The sequence below is a fragment of the Schistocerca serialis genome, chromosome 1, assembly GCF_023864345.2.
Source record: "Schistocerca serialis cubense isolate TAMUIC-IGC-003099 chromosome 1, iqSchSeri2.2, whole genome shotgun sequence".
In the NCBI taxonomy this organism is placed as follows: Eukaryota; Metazoa; Arthropoda; class Insecta; order Orthoptera; family Acrididae; genus Schistocerca; species Schistocerca serialis.
This window is the reverse complement of record NC_064638.1, coordinates 372,994,459-373,014,333: the sequence shown is the minus strand read 5'-3', so window position 1 is coordinate 373,014,333 and position 19,875 is coordinate 372,994,459.

The window sequence follows — 19,875 nt, the reverse complement described above, 5'->3', positions numbered from 1 at the left end:
GCCATATCTCTGCAATGTCCTTTCTTTCAGGAGTGCTAGTTCTGCAAGGTTCGCAGGAGAGCTTCTGTAAAGTTTGGAAGGTAGGAGACGAGATACTGGCAGAAGTGAAGCTGCGAGACCGGGCGTGAGTCGTGCTTCGGTAGCTCAGATGGTAGAGCATTTGCCCGCGAAAGGCAAAGGTCCCGAGTTCGAGTCTCGGTCGGGCACACAGTTTTAATCTGTCAGGAAGTTTCATATCGGAGCACACTCCGCTGCAGAGTGAAAATCTCATTCTGGAAACATCCCCCAGGCTGTGGCTAAGCCATGTCTCCGCAATGTCCTTTCTTTCAGGAGTGCTAGTTCTGCAAGGTTCGCAGGAGAGCTTCTGTAAAGTTTGGAAGGTGGGAGACGAGATACTGGCAGAAGTAAAGCTGCGAGACCGGGCGTGAGTCGTGCTTCGGTAGCTCAGATGGTAGAGCACTTGCCCGCGAAAGGCAAAGGTCCCGAGTTCGAGTCTCGGTCGGGCACACAGTTTTAATCTGCCAGGAAGTTTCACGTATTTTTTTATTTCTAATCGAGAAGACATATTCGTATTTTAATAGACTAGCTTTAAAATGCTTCCATTATAAATTATTTTCATAAACATTTCATCCCTTATTTCACCCCAATAGAAGTTTAATTTCCAAATATAATGAAATATGTGTTCTTTTGTTTCTAGCTGAGAAGTCAAATACCAATTTTCATAGATTAGTTTTAAAAATACTTTAGTTGTTCTTCAATAATAATTTATTTTTTAAAAAAAAACTTTCACCCGCTATTCCCCCGCCCCCTCCCCATAATGCTTAAATTTCCAAAAATGCTCAAAAATGTATTTCTTTACTTCTGAGCAAAAACCTAAATACCAATATTTGCAGACCTAACTTCAAAATTGTCTTAATTGCATTTTTCGGAAAAACTTTCATCCCTTATTCACACCTTTCGGAGTGAAATTTCGAAAAATCCTTTCTTGAACGAGGCCTAAAGTGTAGGATCAAAACCCTCTGCAAATTTCAAGTTTCTGTCCTTAATGATTCGGGTTGGGCGATGATGAGTCAGAAAGTGAGTAAATCAGTCTGACCCTATTTCACCCCATAGGGGTTACATTTATACATCGTGATTAGTTAGTGCGTATTTTTACAAGCACGATGTTCAGCGGTAAGGTCATCGTTCAGTAACATCTGGAATACGTAGATCTTCAACTGTTCCAATGTATTTCCCCTTTTTGGGTAGCTACGTTTCTCTCTGTTCCAGAATGTTACGCATTACGTACTTCCCCTTGATTTTTTGTTTACTTTGATTTTTCCTGTGAACAGAACGAACGCACGATATTTACTCACTTCAATGACGTTATAATGAAGTAAAAGTAGTTCGTTTTATGTTCCATAGGTCGTACCATGTGAACCAGAACTCCACCGACAAGATTTCAGAGGCTGTACAGGTGTATGTTCTGAGTATTTTGGTATAACATACCCGTCGTCTCCTGTGGCTCGTTACAGAGAAATTGCGTTTTGTTGATTTATTACACCATTTATCTTTGTATCTGAATTGTAATGAAAACGTCTGCACAACAGTAAAAAAGGCGACAGTATGCGTAATGTGTCTTGTTACGTAAACCAACTTGTCTATTCACTCATGGTACTTGCTGTTCACAACAGTAATGCCAACTTTAGTCTTCGCTCTCAAGCTTGAAATGATGAATGATTTCTTCTGGCATAGTTTGCTCTTCCGGGAGTGTTCGTTGTGCATTAATAGCGACACACAGCAATATGGACAGGTTTACAGATGAAGGCCGATAAGCAACCGAAGGATGGGCCAGTTGACTGCAATATCAGATCAGAAAGGTAACGTTACGCCGAGCTGTTCCCGTAGCCACAGCAACCGTGTCACAGTAGTTTTGAATCTGTTGCACATAACATTACTCTGACGTTTCTGTTGTACGTTTTGGTAACAGTTACAGGCATTTCGGTGTTGTGAAGATTCTCTTACAAAAATAAAGGTAACTGGATAACAAATTGAATTAATCTTTATCTTATCATTCCGTAACGAGCCACCGTGGACCACAGGTCCGTTGTACCCAAATACTCAGAAAATATACCTGAACAACCTCCGAAATTTTGTCGGTGGAGTTACGGTTCACTCTTTATATATATTGGGCATTTACAGGTTTATAATTGGCTAATTCTTACATTCTTGCACTTCAATCGTGTTTCCAGCAGATGAGTAATTTTATTTAATATACAGGGTATTCGGAAATTACCGTTACAAACTTCTAGGACTTGTAGAGGTGAGTGAGTACATAATATTTTGAACAGGAATCCATGTCCAGCAACGCATCGTTTTTGTGCTACAGTCGCTTGAAAATATGTTTGCTAGGTAGGTTTGCAACTTTGCATAAGGGTGGTCATGGTGGTGGAGGGGTTGCTTATGTCGGATTGATGTCTATCCTACTTCTCTCGCCTGGTTCGAGCCTCATTCATGTGTCCATGACTGTCTGGGGTGGTATGGAGTGATGGAGGTGGTACGGATGTAGTTTTGTTGGTCATTCACAACATACCATACTGTGCTGGAGCTACAGCCATTGCACGTACAATTGCTCGTGTACTCTTTGACGGGGTTTTGTTTAACCTGATGCAGTACGACCTCTTCCGGTTCGGGTGAGCAGAGTCTCCTTTGAGCAGCCTGCTGTCGGTGAAGATACTCCTTTTTCGAACCCGTTGCCTAAATGTGGCGAAAAGGGTATACGACAGAGTCTGACGCTGTGCATGACGAGGAGCTCTTCCATTAACGTGAGCTTCGCCATACGGAAGGATCATATCGATGTGTTCTTCAAACGTTTACTCGACCATGTTGCTCTAACACTCACAGACAAGTGAATGAGGCTCGAACCATGTCACAGACGTACACGTCAAATGACATCAGTCAAACCGACGTAAGGAACCCCCACCATTACTACCCTGTTGCAAACATGTTTTCACACGGCTGTAGCATGGAAACTACGTTTCTGGACATAGGTTCCTATTCAAAATATCCCCCTGTACAAGCCCTAGAAGTTTGTAACGGGAATATCCGAGCACCATGTATTTACTATGCCTTCAAAAGACGTTTGTGTTGAAGACTCTGATATTTGTGGTCCTGGTGTTTCTGGCTCTGATGTAGCAACAATTGTGAATTAGTTTCTTCTGTGTATGCAGTTGTATTACTATTGTCACAGCCGATTTGCAGTTCTGTCTTCAGCGATAGTTGTGTAGGTATACCAAGTCTTTCTGCAGACGATCATGCCTTCTGTCATATACTAGATTCTACACAAAAAAGGACAAAGGTGAATTTTCATTAAGTGCTTCTCGGTTATAAGGAAATCTTAACTAAAGAGTACTGTAATGTGATGTTTCATATCTCTCAGGCTCCTTAGGAAACCCAAAGAAAGAGAAATGCAGTCTCTTATTTTTGTTATATCTCCAATTTAGCAATCTACGTACACTGTCTATTGCAAAAATCATACTACAAGTCAATATACATAATACTATTCATATTCATTAGATATCGTGTTATAATATCTGTATTCATCGGATATTGTATTCAACAGCATAGCTTACGGTCTTCTCGGCTCGCTGTTGTCGACATGTCAAAAAAAAAATTGGATACATTATCAGGATATATATGTCTGTGCTATTTATAATGGGCGATCAAAAAGTTTCCGTTTGAGCGTATATTCAACGTAGCGTAGGCAAAGGATTAGAGTGGCAGTCGGCCGGCCCCTGTGACCGAGCGGTTCTAGGCGCTTCAGTCTGGAACCGCGCGACCGCTACGGTCGCAGGTTGGAAATCCTGCCTCGGGCATGGATGTGTGTGATGTCCTTAGGTTAGTTAGGTTTAAGTAGTTCTAAGTTCTGGGGGATTGATGACCTCGGATGTTAAGTCACATAGTGCTCAGAGCCATTTTGTGGCAGTCGTGTCTTTCCGACGTGCATGCGGTAAATGCGGAATTGTTAACTATGGAGACTTTATTACCAAATGCATCCAAACAGGAGCAAATTGCTATTATTCTATCCTTGGCTGCCGATGGTTCGAAGTTAATAATGCTGTTTAAGCTGTTCCCGTTACGTTATGAAGCTTTTACAGCTTGAAGTACTGTCACTTCTGCGGATATTCTGTGGGTCATACTTCAGTAGGACGGTGCCCAGCCACATTTAGTGGGAAATATGTAAGCCTTTGTCAAAGAACGACGCTACCACCACCTACGCGGCCTACGGGTTTCCCTGGTGTCACCAATCCAACAAGTCTGAAATACCGTTGCTCGGCAACTTGGGTTACCTGATTTCACAGCGACGATTGTTGTTGCTCTGACGACTCGCACATGTATCACGTCTAGGGAGATGCCCCAGCAACATAGTAACCTGTAATTAGATGATCACCCTCGTCTAGGGATACCGTCTTTGATTAGTAATCAAAACGTACTGGGTGCCGGGTTCGAAACTCACCATCGCTTGAATTCTGAATAAAAACCATCAGCAATGGCGGCCGAAGACTTCTGGCATAAGCAGTCACCCTCGCTCTGCCAATGGCCTTTGAAATAGGGCGGACAGACATTCCGGGCACTTTTGCCCCTGGGCTGGGGAACTGCCGCGAAAAGAGGGAAGAATCAGAAACGATCAACGGCCTGATGATGCAGAACGCAATGCAAACCACTGAATTACAGACACATAACGTGTATCCACAGGACAAGTGGCCTGTAATCGCAAAATTGTCATGATGATCTCTCCATTGACAAAATATTCCGGACTAGTCCTCCATTCGGATTTCCGGAAGGGAGCTGCCAAGGGGGAGGTGACTATGAGAAAAAGAATGAATAACTAATGAGAGAATAACGTTCTACGAGTCGGGGCGGGAATGTCAGAAGTTTGAACATGATAGGGAAGCTATAAATTCTGAAAAGATAAATACTAAAGTTCAGGCTAGATGCAGTGGGCGTCGGTGAAGTGGAATGGAAAGATAAGGATTCCTGGTCAGACGAGTATAGGGTAAGATCAACAGCAGCAGAGAAGTGTATGAATGGAAAGATAGGGCGGGGGAGAAGGGGTGAGAGACACAGCGAACAGTTCAATGGTTGGGTTGTTCTCATCAGAATCGACAGCAAACCAATACCGACAACAAGGTACGCATGTCAAACTTGCAAGCAGAAGATGAAGAGATAGAGCAAGTGTATGAGGATACTGATGAGATAATTCAGTACATAAAGGGAGATGAAAATCTAATAGTCTTGGGGACTGGAATGCGGTTAAAGGGGTAGGTGTTGGAGGGAGAGTTCCAGGATAATGTGAGCGTGGTAATAGAAATGAGAGAGGAGAAGGAATAATTGTGGTCTGCAATAAATTTCAGTTCATTACAGCGAATACTCGTTCAGGAATCACGAGAGGAGGAGGTATACTTCGTAAAAGGCCTGGGTGCACGGGTAGATTACAGTTAGATGACATCATGGTCAGTCAGAGATTCGGAAATCAGATACTGGACTGCAGCGCATACCAAGGCGAAGGTATATGCTCAGATCGCAATATAGTAATGATGAAGAGTTGGCTGAAGTTGAAGAGACTGGTCAGGAAGAAGCAATTGGCAAAGAAGTGGAATATGCAAGGATTAAGGAATGAAGAGATATGTTTGAAGTTCTCTGAGGCTGTAGGTACTGCGATGACGAATAGGTCAGCGGGCAGATCAGTTGAAGGAGAACTGACATCTCTAAAAAGGGCAGTCACAGAAGTTCGGAAGAAAGACGTAGGTACAAGGGAAGGTAACTGAGAAGAATTCATGGGTAACCGAAGAAATCTTTTATCTCTATGCGAATTTAACTTTCTCGACGAATCTCGATGATGAAGTTGTCGCGGGTTATCGGCCAAGTAAAGGCGACGTTCTGCTGCAACGTTTCAACATGTTTCCTACTTGTCATCTTCAGGCGAAAATGACAAGTAGGAAACTTGTTGAAGCGTTGCCGCAGGACGTCACCTTGAGTCGGCTGATAACCCGAAATGACTTCATCATCTTCCATCTGATCGACGAAAGAAGGAAGTGCAAAAATCTTCAGGGAAAAGCAGGAATAAAGAAATAGAAGTTCTTAGGAATGAAATAACTAGGAGGAGCAGTGAAACTAAGATGAAATGGCTACACGCCAAATGTGAAGAAACCGTAAAAGAAATTACTGTCGGACTCAGCATACAGAAAAGTCACAACAACCTTTGGTGAAATTAAAAGCAAGGGCGATAACAATACTGCTCGAAGAATTTCACTGTTAAAATGCAAAGGAGCTAGCGGATGGGTTGAAAGAGTACAATGAAGACCTCTACAAGGGGGAAGACTTATGTGATGACGTGATAGAAGAAGAAAGAGGAGTCGACAGGGGAGAGATATAGGAGCCAGTATTAGAATTAGAATTTAAAAGAGCTTTTGATGATTTGAGGTCAGGTAAGGTAGTGCGGATGGTTAACATTCCATTCGAATTTCTAAAGTCATTAGGGGTAGCTGCAACAAAACAACTACTGACGTTGATGTGTAGAATCTATGAAACTGGCGATATACCATCAGACTTTCTCAAAAAATCATCCAGATAATTTCGAAGATAAAAAGAGCCGACAAGTGCGAGAATTATAGCACAGTCAGCTTAATAGCTCATGCAGCCAAGTTGATGTCAAGAATAACATACAGAAAAGTGGGAAAAATATTGAGAATGAATGAGATGATGACCCCAGAGAGGCAATTCTGACGTTGCGGTTGATAATGGAAGCAAGAGTAAAGAAAAATGAAGACACATTCATAGGATTCGTTGACCTGGAAAAAGCGTTCGACAATGTCAAACAGTGGACGATGTTCGAAATTCTGAGAAAAATACGGATAATCTACAAAGAAAAACGCGTAATATATAACATGTACAAGAGTGAACAGTGGGACTGGAAGACTAAGAACGAAGTGCTCGGATTAAAGAGGGTGTAAGACAGGGACGTAGTCTTTCGCCCTACTGCTCAACCTATACATCGAAGAAGTAGCGACGGTAATACGAGAATAATTCAAGAATTGAATTAAAATTCAAGGTGAAAGAACATCAATGATAAAATTCGCTGATGACTTTGCTATCCTCAGTGAAAATGAGGGAGAATTACAAAATCAGCTGAATGGAATGAACAGTCTAACGAGAACAGAATGTGGACTGAGAGCAAATCTAAGAAAGGCAAAAGTAATGATAAATAGTAGAAACGAGAACAGCGAGAAACGTAACATCACAATTGAGGATTACGAAGCGGGCGAAGTTAAGGAATTCTGCTACCTAGGCAGCAAAACAACCAACCGGTGATCGACATAAAAAACGGACTAGAACTGAAAAAAGGGCGTTTCTGACTAAGAGAAGTCTACTAGTATCAAAAATAGACCTTAATTTGAAGAAGGGATTTCTGAGAATGTAAGTTTGGATACAGTGGAAAAACCGTAACAGAAGAGAATCGAAGAATTTGAGATGTGGTGCTACAGGAGAATGTTGAGAATCACGTGGACTGATAAGAGCCGGCCGCGGTGGCCGTGCGGTTCTAGGCGCTTCAGTCCGGAACCGCGAGACTGCTACGGTCGCAGGTTCGAATCCTGCCTCGGGCATGGATGTGTGTGATGTCCTTAGGTTAGTTAGGTTTAAATTGTTCTAAGTTCTAGGGGACTGATGACCTCAGATGTTGAGTCCCATAGTGCTCAGAGCCATTTGAACCATTTGACTGATAAGGTAAGGAATGAAGAGGTTCCCCGCAGAATCGGCGAGGAAAGGAATGCGTGGAAAAAACTGACAAGGAGAAGGGACAGAATGATAGAACATCTGTTAAGACATCAGGGAATAACCTCCAAGGTACTAGAGGGAACTGTAATGGGTAAAAACTGTAGAGAAAGACAAAGATTAGAATACATCCAGCAAATAATTGAAGACTAGGTTACACTTGCTATTCTAAGACGGAAAGGTTGGCACAGGAGAGGAAGAAATTTAGATGCCCGTTGTGTGTATCTGTTGTTCATGTACATTCTCGTGTGTTCTAGCACCTACGTTATTCATTCTCTGCACAAAATAATGAGCCTACATTTGTAAACAAACATGTATTCCAACCTGTACCGCACTGACCTTCGATGCGTTCTGCGCAACAAGTAGACACGTGGTATGCTAGACCTGCTGCTAAGAACGATTTCCTGTAAATTGGCCTTCCGCAGAAGAATTTCAGTCTCTCGTTTTCAATTCCTTTCTGTTAAAGAAAAGAGCAGTATTGCAGAAATAACGGGAAAACGTAGCTGACAGTCGAGTGAGCTCGCTGCTGATTCACCGATCACTCACCTCGCGTACACATTTGTGGAATTGTGGTGCAACCAAGTACCGCAGAACTATAGAAGCTGTGCGACACCAGCAACTCTACGTCATTACGCAGGTGTTCGAGAATGAAAAACAGTGAGACCAGTTTACAGGATTCCATAAACTACAGGACTGTGGCAGTAAGCATGAACTTTGTAATATCTAAAAATTGGACTGAACACAAAAGTAGTAAAGTGGAAGAAGAAATTTTCCTATCCGAAATTGGTTTTCCTATCCAAGCTCTCGAGGGCTGCCCTGAATTTTCATATTACTTATCAAGCATTGCAGTAACTAAGATGGTATAACAATTCAGCGCTGAACAAAAAATTATTTTTGTGAGCATGACGATTAGGGTAAACACTGTTTATAAGTGGTACCCACAGAAGATTTAATTCGACAACAAACCAAATATAGAAGGCTTTCAAAGGATGTAGAATTGGCCAAATAAACCGGTTAAATTTCTGAATAGTCTCATTCTTCGAATGAGTTGATTGATCACCAATAATAAAATAAACAACCTGAGACGACCTTTTGTTCTCTCAATGTTCATGTAATCATCCCACCACATAATAAAATAATTTCAGCGACGCTTTCAGAATTATAACAATGTCACGTGTTGCAGGTGGCATGTTGCACCGTAAAGCATATCGTAAAATAGAGTGATAAAAGACCATAAGAAGCGAAACATAATAAAAGAAAAGACGTGAAATATTTCGGCCAGAACTGGAAATAAAAAATAGCGTTCGTATTTTTATATCTGTATTTCCTAAATTTGAAAAAAAAGAAAAACACATGGGCATTGGTAAAATATAACGATGCGGAAACCACTTTTGGTAATACAAATAGAGTGGAAGGACAAATGAGACTTCGTAGATGAAACAGTTTTATATGAAACACTTTTTTTAATTGTTAAATATTTGGCATCCTGAAATAATTCCTTTATTACTTGGCTATTAGAATAGGTGTCAAAGTGAATAAAATTACTTTTTTAGAATCGGATTAACATTTACGCTAACCATTGGCCTGAATTCAACTCTTACTGTTGTGAAGTACAGAGGTAGGATTTGTTAATTTTATTTTATTTTATTATTTTTTTCAGTCATCAGTCTTCTGACTGGTTTGATGCGGCCCGCCACGAATTCCCCTCCTGTGCCAACCTCTTCACCTCAGAGTAGCACTTGCAACCTACGTCCTCAATTATTTGCTGGATGTAAATCCAGTCTGGACTAAGATGATATCGTAAATTGGCCATTTTCGTCCAAAGAAATCACCCTGAACTTCCCCTGAAATGAAACTACACGGAACCAGTACCCGTCCACAGACCAGAAATTTGAGTGCCACTATTTCGAAAGCGAGACAGGTGCTGTTTTTGTGGACTGGCAAGACAGCCAATCCACTAGGACGGGAGGCCGAAGGGCACGCGTTAAGCTCACGCAGGCTGGCGTGAGGTCTGGAACAGGTCAAGGTCTTACCGTAGCAAAAATAGTACGTAGCTTCTGGAATACTTAACTTTAATCCATAATTGGTGAACATCGGTCTGACGGCACATGCATCACAAGATAAATAGCAATTGATAATGGCGCCTTGCTAAGTCGTAGCAAATGACGTAGCTGAAGGCTATGCTTACTATCGTCTCGGCAAATGAGAGCGTATTTTGTCAGTGAACCATCGCTAGCAAAGTCGGCTGTACAACTGGGGCGAGTGCTAGGGAGTCTCTCTAGACCTGCCGTGTGGCGGCGCTCGGTCTGCAATCACTGATAGTCGCGACACGCGGGTCCGACGTATACTAACGGACCGCGGACGATTTAAAGACTACCACCTAGCAAGTGTGGTGTCTGGCGGTGACACCACAGCTGTTGTAGCCACAGCATCAATTAAAATTATTACTCTTCTTTCGATTTACCCGACTTGGAGTACGTTACATCAGTCACTTTTTAATATTCCGTTCCTTCCTGTTAGTATCGTTTCATTCTTTCTGATCTTGCTTTTCTTACCTCTTCAGAGATTTGGATAGTTCGCTTGTTTTCACTTTCGACTAGGAATCTCTCTTTCTTGTCCGTCTCTCTCTCTTTTTTATCTGCGAGCATATTTTTTGCAAGTCTTATAAGTCCTCCGTTTCCTTACACCAGTTTGTTTTCATCAGTTATTATTGGTTTCTCCATCCTCAGCTTACTGTAATTGATTACAGAGAATTTTACACCAAAAGCGTTTCGCATTTATTTAATAAACATCTGGCGTTATTCTGCAAGTATGGATGCACATATTTGTACATTTTTGGTTTTGTTTAGCCTAAAATAGTTTTTATTTATAAAGGTGGCGTACAATTTACTTGCGGCGTTTCTGCCTCATATTCTACAAACCTCTGATTCTTTCCTCTTTGTCAGCGGAGGTTCATTCAGAAAGCAACTTCGTATCGCATATACAGTTGAGAGTTTTTGCCATTATCCTCTTTGTCTTGCTCTTCATTAGCGTTATTTACACTTCACTTCACTTTTGAAGCAGAACTGTAGGTACATGTGTCTGCTTTTGGCACAGTATTAGTCTTTATGTTTGTCATTTGTTTTTCATATCTATTGTGAGAATTACTAACCTGTGAAATTTTTTTAATATATAATTCGTATATTCCGGCGCTCTCGATGTTATAATCAAATATACCGTAATTTTTTCCTTGTGCGTATAACTCTAAACTGAGGTGACAAAAGTCATGGGATAGCGATCTGCACATACACAGATGGTGATAGTATTGCGCACACAAGTTATAAAAGGACAGCGCATAGGCGGAGCTGTAATTTGTACTCAGGTGATTCATGTGGAAAGGTGTCCGACGTAATTGTGGCCGCACGATGGGAATTAACAGACTTTGAACACGGGATGGTAGTTGAGCGCAGACGCATGAGACACTCCATTTCGGAAATCATTAGGGAATTCAGTATTCCGAGATCCGCAGTGTCAAGAGTGTACCCTGAACACCACATATCAGGTATTACCTCTCGCCATGCCGGCCGCGGTGGTCTAGCGGTTCTAGGCGCTCAGTCCGGAACCGCGCGACTGCTACGGTCGCAGGTTCGAATCCTGCCTCGGGCATGGATGTGTGTGATGTCCTTAGGTTAGTTAGGTTTAAGTAGTTCTAAGTTCTAGGGGACTGATGACCACAGCTGTTAAGTCCCATAGTGCTCAGAGCCATTTGAACCATTTGAACCTCTCGCCATGGACAATGCAGTGGCAGACGATCTTCACTTGACGACCCAAAGATGGGGCCCCTTTTTTTTCCAAAGATGGGGCCCCTGTCACTTGGCGACCGAGAGCAGTGGCGTTTGCGTAGAGTTGTCAATGCTAATAGACAAGCAACGCTGCGTGAAGTAACGGTAGAATTCAGTGTGGGACGTACGACGAACGTATCCGTTAGGACAGAGTGACGAAATGTGGTGTTATTGGGCTATGGTAGCAGATGACTGACGTGAGTGGCTTTGTTGACAGTACACTGCCTGCAGCGCCTCTCCTGGGCTCGTGACCATATCCATTGGATCCTAGAGGAGTGGAAAACCGTGGGCTGGTCAGACGAGTCCCGATTTCATTTGGTAAGAGCTGATGACAACGTTCGATTGTGTCGCACACCCCAAGAAGCCATGGACCCAAGTTGTTAACAAGACACTGTGCAAGTTGTGGTGGCTCCATGATGGTGTGGGCTGAGTTTACATGGAATGTACTCGATCTGGATCCTCTGGTCCAACTGAACCGATCATTAACTGGAAATGGTTATCTTCGGCTACTTGGAGACTATTTGCAGCCACTCATGGACTTCATGTTCTCAACGAACGATGTGATGTTAGCTGGCCATAATCGTTCGCGATTGGTTTGAAGAACATTCTGGAGAATTCGGGCGGATATTTAGCCATCCAGATCTTCCGACATGAATCCCATCGAGCATTTATGCGACACAATCGAGAGGTCACTGCAACATCCTGCACTGGCAACACTTTCGCTATTGTGGACGGCTATAGAGGCATCACGGCTCATTGTGTCTGCAAAGGACTTGCAACGACTTGTTGAGTCCGTGCCACGTCGAGGTGCTGCGCCACACCGGGCAAATGGAGGGCATCCCATGACTTTTATCACCTCAGTGTATTTAATGCTAATTAAGTGCTCAATTAGTTTAAAGACTGTGTGGTTTGTCATGTTGACCTGATCATTTGTGAGTTGTTTACTGAGTGTGGTAGTTTTCTTCTAATATGAGGAGGTGTTCTTTGCTGTTGCTTATCCTTACGATGAGATTTGGTTTGTGCGGCGCTCAACAGCGCGGTCGTCAGCGCCCATACAAAGTCCCTATTTTTACTCAGTCCAACCTAGCCACTGTCGCGGATGATGATGATGTTGGTGACAACACAAACACCCCGTCCACGAGCATAGAAAATCCCCAACCCGGTCGGGAATCGAACCCAGAGGCAGCAACACTTGCCACTAGACCACGATCCGAGGACTGCTCATCATTATGATTTCCGTGTGGTGGTAATTTGATGTTGGTTCTGATGGAACTGTTCTGCTAAAGTTGAATGAGTTGTCCTATACCCCCACACTCTTTGTACCTGGTGTAAACTGTCCTCCTGGTTTAACCCATGTATCTTCCATCACTTGTAATGCATTTCAGTTGGTATATGCCTGATTTCTGATATATACTCGTTTTTCCTATCGTTTTTGAAAAGTACTTTTGAATTGAATTGTTGGTTCGGCGGGCTATTTTTATACGTTGCTTTTTGTAGATACTGGATACTTTGTGTATGTATTTACGACTATATCTACTTGTGTACCATCTTTTGTTTTCTGTTTCTCTCTCACTTTGTGTCGTTCCTGTTCTTATGTTTTATATGTTTGTATACGATTATTTTTGTCAGTGACAGCTTCCTGATTTTATTGTACAGTTTTGTTACTAATTTTTCTTTGTATCCGTTGTTTTGGCTATTTGTAGTATAGTATTAATTTCTTTTTGGTAGTTGTCTATGTAACAGTACTGTGTTTAGCTTCTGGAGCATGTATCTAATCAAGAAACAGAAAAGAGCAAACACCCAGGTGTCACTAACACAAGAATAGAATCCCTTAATACGAATTGTATATTTTTAAAAACGTTCACATGTTGGCATCGCTTACAAGCTATTCAAAAATAAATGAACAAACATACACTGCAATACTGTGCTGAATGCGAACACATACAACTGTAGTTCCATTTCCAAAATTGAAGTGATGTGTAAATGATGCTAATGCAACAGCTTAAAGGAAAGTGCAAACAGGCAAAAACTGCCAAGTGTGTATGTGGAACGAAGTTTCTTTCGACATCAGCATCCGCTAAAAAAAAGGAAAGAAGCAGTCTTTGCAGAATATGTGAACATTAAGCAGAAACACCGCTAGTAAACTGCACGCTAACTTTATAAGGAAATGTTGTTTGTAATCTAAAACAACCAAAAAGGTACAAACATACACTGATGAGCCGAGCACCCCATTGATAAGAATGGTCATCACTTCGAACATCTTCGTTGGTCTTCAGAGATCTTATTGTTACACTTCATTGGATTCGTCTCGATAGTCGCTATCAGAAAATAAGTACCAAACTGTAGCATCTCATTTAAAAAAACAAAGGTGACCTTCATATCTCTGACGCGACCCCACCGAGCAACAGAAATCCAACGTCATATTATTGCCCCAGTTGTCCCATGCAACATTTGTCCACAAACTTTTCAGCTACTATCGTACTTACCCTATATATATATATAGTGTGGTCCACTGATAGTGACCGGGCGAAATATCTCACGAAATAAGCATCAAACGAAAAAACTGTAAAGAACGAAATACGTCTAGCTTGAAGGGGGAAACCAGATGGCGCTATGGTTGGCCCGCTAGATGGCGCTGCCATAGGTCAAACGGATATCACCTGCGTTTTTTTAAATAGGCACCCCCATTTTTATTACATATTCGTGTAGTACGTAAAGAAATATGAATGTTTTAGTTGGATCACTTTTTTCGCTTTGTGATAGATGGCGCTGTAATAGTCACAAACGTAGAAGTACGTGGTATCATGTAACATTCCGCCAGTGCGGACGATATTTGCTTCGTGACACATTACCCGTGTTAAAATGGACCGTTTACCAATTGAGGAACAGGTCGATAACGTGTTGATGTATGGCTATTGTGATCAAAATGCCCAACGGGCGTGTGATATGTATGTGCTCGGTATCCTAGACGACATCATCCAAGTGTCCGGACCGTTTGCCACATAGTTACGTTATTTAAGGAAACAGGAAGTGTTCAGCCACATGTGAAACGTCAACCACGACCTGCAACAAACGATGATTCCCAAGTTGGAGTTTTAGCTGCTGTCGCGGCTAATCAGCACATCAGTAGCACACAAATTGCGCGAGAATCGGGAATCTCAAATACATCGGTGTTGAGAATGCTACATCAACATCGATTGCACCCGTACCATATTTCTGTGCACCAGGAATCGATGGCGACGACTCTGAACGTCGTGTACAGTTCTGCCACTGGGCACAAGAGAAATTACGGGACGCTGACAGATTTTTTGCACCCATTCTATTTAGCGACGAAGGGGCATTCACCAACAGCGGAAACGTAAATCCACGATAGCGGCGAAAAGTGGAACATCAGCGACTTTGGCGGGTTAATGTATGGCGCGTCATTATGGGAGGAAGGATAATTGGCCCCCATTTTATCGATGGCAATCTAAATGGTGAAATGCATGCTGATTTCCTACGTAATGTTCTACCGATGTTACTGCAAGATGTTTCACTGCATGACAGAATGGCGATGTATTTGCAACATGATGGATGTCCGGCAGATAGCTCGCGTGCGGTTGAAGCGGTATTGAATAGTATATTTCATGACAGGTGAATTGGTCGTCGAAGCTCCATACCATGGCTTGCACGTTCACCGGATCTGACGTCCCCGGATTTCTTTCTGTGGGGAAAGTTGAATGATATTTGCCATCGTGATCCACCGACAACGCCTGACAACATGCGTCAGCGCACTGTCAATGCATGTGCCAACATTACGGAAGGCGAACTACTCGCTGTTGAGAGGAATGTCGTTACACGCATTGCCAAATGCATTGAGGTAGACGGACATCATTTGAGCATTTATTGCATTAATGTGGTATTTACAGGTAATCACGCTGTAACAGCATGCGTTCTCAGAAATGATAAATTCTCAAAGGTACATGTATTACATTGGAGCAACCGAAATAAAATGTTCAAACGTACCTACGTTATGTATTTTAATTTAAAAAACCTACCTGTTACCATCTGTTCGTTTAAAATTGTGAACCATATGTTTGTGACTATTACAGTGCCATCTATCATAAGGCGAAAAAAGTGATCCAACTAAAACATTCATATTTCTTTACGTACTGCACGAATATGTAATAAAAAATGGGTGTTCCTATTTAAAAAAAAAAAAACAGTTGATATCCGTTTGAACTATGGCAGCGCCATCTAGCGGGCCAACCATAGCGCCATCTGGTTTCCCCCTTCAAGCTAGACAAGTTTTGTTCTTTGTAGTTTTTTCGTTTGACGCTTATTTCGTGAGATATTTGGCCCGGCCACGATCAATGGACCACCCTATATATGTCGGGTTGGGTTGACCCTGTACGTCTAGTATGAAAGAAATAATAAACATTTGACAATGTATAGTGGACAGCTTCATAGTTTGTTGCTGTGTAGAGTGGAACGATGATGCAATCGTGTCATTAGTAACTTTCTCGTCATTACTCCTCACATTATATTATATACTTTCACAATTTTTACATCCCTAGAGTAATGACTGAGATCTTGCGTCAGTACTCATTATCAATGACAGTATCTTTAAAACGCACATTTGAAGAAAGACATTCGTTATCACGTTTCAGTCTTTTCTTGATCGTACAGAAGTTTTCGCTTTCGAACAAAAGCGGCGATGCCACTTCATTCGATGTTGATGTCACTTCGAAGTTGTCGACACGATACGCTTTTTGTCGTACATTAGAACACATTGATATCGACGTGCTCTAAAAGAAATTAGTTTGGGAAATCTACCAACTTTATTTTCATTATGGTTCGTCTCCTGTGCTATTCGTAAGATTTCATTGTTCAGTTTCAGTGATCTACTTTTAACTCATGCTAAACTGACACGAGTACACAATTTTGAATGTTAAACCTTTTCTCCATGCGCAAGTGCTGCCCACTGTTGAGCATCACTATGAGAATATCAGTAAGCAGTGCTCGTGACCACCAGAATACATGGATGTGTTTGATTCACAACATTACACAGTATAACTGAATATTGCACTGTTATTTTGAATGGCAAATATTGAATGATCATTTTACTGTTTATTAAAATAGAGAATATTACGTAATTAGTCATTGTAGTTCCTTAAACGAAGCGAAGTGTGCAAAGGATGTTTTGGAAATGGGTACAGATTTTTGTATAAAACATGCATCCTAAATCATTAAAAATTCTTCATAAAATTTCTTCATATTACCATATGAAGAAAAATTTTCCTTCCTCCAGAAAAGATTCAGGTCTGAAAGGGTTAAGCTCTCAAGTTACAAATGACACATATTGCATCTATCACTTACTGCTCTCCAGAATTAGCCAAGGATAGAGAAGCCAATTTTTATAATAAATTTGTCACACGCATACCTTCGAGCGTTATACTGTCAAAAAGGCTGAAGTTGACCGCTGGGGTGAAGTTAAACGAAAAGTTCAGAAAACATGTTCTGTTAGATAATTACACAATGATGATGAAAATTCATTTATTTTAGTTATTATATTTACTGTTCGAATGTTCTTAATTCATGGCAGTGGGTAAATGTACAGTATGCCGACCCTCTGTGTTAGCCAGTCTTTAGTGGTAGAGTAAGTGTTTCTTCGGAATTTCATAAAGCAAAAATGTGATCACATTTTTTGTCCTCAATCGATAATTGCTACTGCACTGTAGAAGTCTTCTTTCAGCGTACTACTTTTATCTTCAGTTGGGGTATGTATGTTTATTATGTATGCACTTATGAAAATCTTAAGGATCAGAGATATCTCTAAGGAACCCAAAATCTGCCTCTGTAAGTAATTTATGCAATCAAATCTGGGCATTGGCAACAACATACCAAAACACTCTCAAGAAAAACGAAAGGAAAATAGTTTGTAATCTTTCTGGAACAACGAAGGACCTTGCCGCAGAACTCTTTGACAGAATTAAATTGTAGCAAAGATAATGGCTAGAAGGATTAAGTTCATTGGTGGTATAGTCAGATCATAAGAATGTAAATTCGTCGAGTTTGTGGCAGAAAAATCTCCAAAAGGAAGACGACCACCAAGACGGCTGAGAATGAAACTTTTAGACGTGGTGAAAAAGTCCTTATACTTTTTTAAAACATCAGTTTTGACTACTATTGTAAAGATAGACAAGTTTGGAATTTTGTATGTCAACAGAAGAAAATATATGTTCTTTTAATTGATTTTAATAATAATAATAAACAATAATAATAACTGCTTGGTGCGACGCGTTTTTGTGTAAAAAATAAGTAAATATATTTCTAGAACGCCCTTCAACGCTTGAATGTTTGTTTTGGAAGTTGAGTATTTTTTGTGAGACTAACATTCAGTTTCGCTGAGGATGGTTTCAGGCAATGTAATAGTGAAAATACAAATGAGTTTCAGGATTGTTTCCAAAGCAAGAAAATTTATTTTTAGAACAGCCTTGAACGCTTGGATGTACAGGACTTTGAAAGAGATGGTATTTATTTCCCATGTTCTGTTCCTTTTTTCCGTTACACGCCACATTCTATTGTTCTCACTTGTGCGTGGTTCGTTTAACTCGAAATGCGAATTTCACACCGGCAGATTCGTTGCAACGCTTCTGCTGCCATGGACAATCAGATCGAGGGAGCGTTTTCCAGCGGAAATACCGCCTGGGTGGTCATCATTCAGTGGGGCGTATTTTCATTCGTAAACAGTTCTCGTCGTTCATAGAAAAAGAAATGCACACTGCCGTCATTTTAGTTGTCTTCTTCTACCACTGTTACCAAAAGTAGCTCAGTGATAATGTACAAACATTAACGAAAAACTTTTGAATTTACTAGTTACAAATCAAGCTGAGTCTCGGCTGGAAAAAACTGTATAGTTTTATTTAAAACGATTTTACTACAATTATAGCACTCACTTGTAGTTGCCCGCTTCCGTTGCCGGGTTTGCAGACGCAGACCTATGAGCTGGCGCTAGACTTGGAGGGTAGCTAATTCGAATCCTGGTGGTGGAAAACTTTTTCCTAGCCAATATTTGGCTGGAATGGTCACGTGATGTTGCCGATCACCACACTTTGCTAATTTTCTGCTCTCCATTCGCAACTTCTCCACAGTGTCTCATGAAATGAGGGGACGTGGCACTTTTGATGGTGATCCATCCGTTGGATGGGGATGATAAGTCCGGTAGCCCCTCGGTGCTGTTCGAGAGCAATAAGCAATGTGCTGCCACCATGTTACACCCTCTCCCTTCCCTCACCACCCTACAAAGCAAACATGACATCACACTACACACTCACTCATTGCAGTCACCTCACTCAAAATATCTGACACACAACTGTCATATTTAGCGAAGCCAAGCGACTTTACTTTCAGCTTCCGCGCCTTTTCCGTTAGATTTCAGGTAACGCGCTGTGAAAGATGATTATATCCATTACATGACTGTTACCAGCAACTCATCTCAGTTTTCCAAAGAGCCATTTTGACAGAGCTGGAGGAATCATTGAAGGAGACAAACTTTCTCTTAACGCTTTCTGAAAAGAGTATGTAAAACGAGTGCCACAACGTGAATCAGAAGTTAAACTTGCGTAGTAGATCATGACTGTAAGCTGAACTGGGACTCGAACCAGGATCTATACCTAGTGTAACCAGTGCGTTATTACTGGCCAATTCAGTGGTAAACCACAATGCGTTCATAATACTGTATACTTATATCAGCTGTTTGACCCGGCAGGTTAGCCGCGAGCGCTAATTCGCTGCTTCTTGGCCTTGGGTAGGAGCGCAGGCCCAGGATCGAATCCGCCCAGCGGATTACCGACAAGGGCCGGTTTGCCGGCCAGCCTGGATGTGGTTTTTAGGCAGTTTTCCACATCTCCCTCGGTGAATACTGGGCTGGTCCCCATGTCCCGCCTCAGTTATACGACTCGCACACATTTTTAAACGTTCGCATTATTTCATGGCTTACACTAGACACAGACAGCTGAGGTACACTACTTCCGTCCCAGTGGGTATGGAGCGGCGACATATAACCCCTAGAAATACATCACACTTGCCTAACAACCTAACCCTTAGTCCTGTCGTGGGGAAAGCCACATATATAACTAACGAGCCGTGAAACACGCTAATGTTACCCTCCGAGAGGATTTAAAAGTTTGATTGCACGTATGTCTAATGGACAAGGATATCAGGCTATAATTTCGAATTTGGTGAAACAACAGAAAAACGA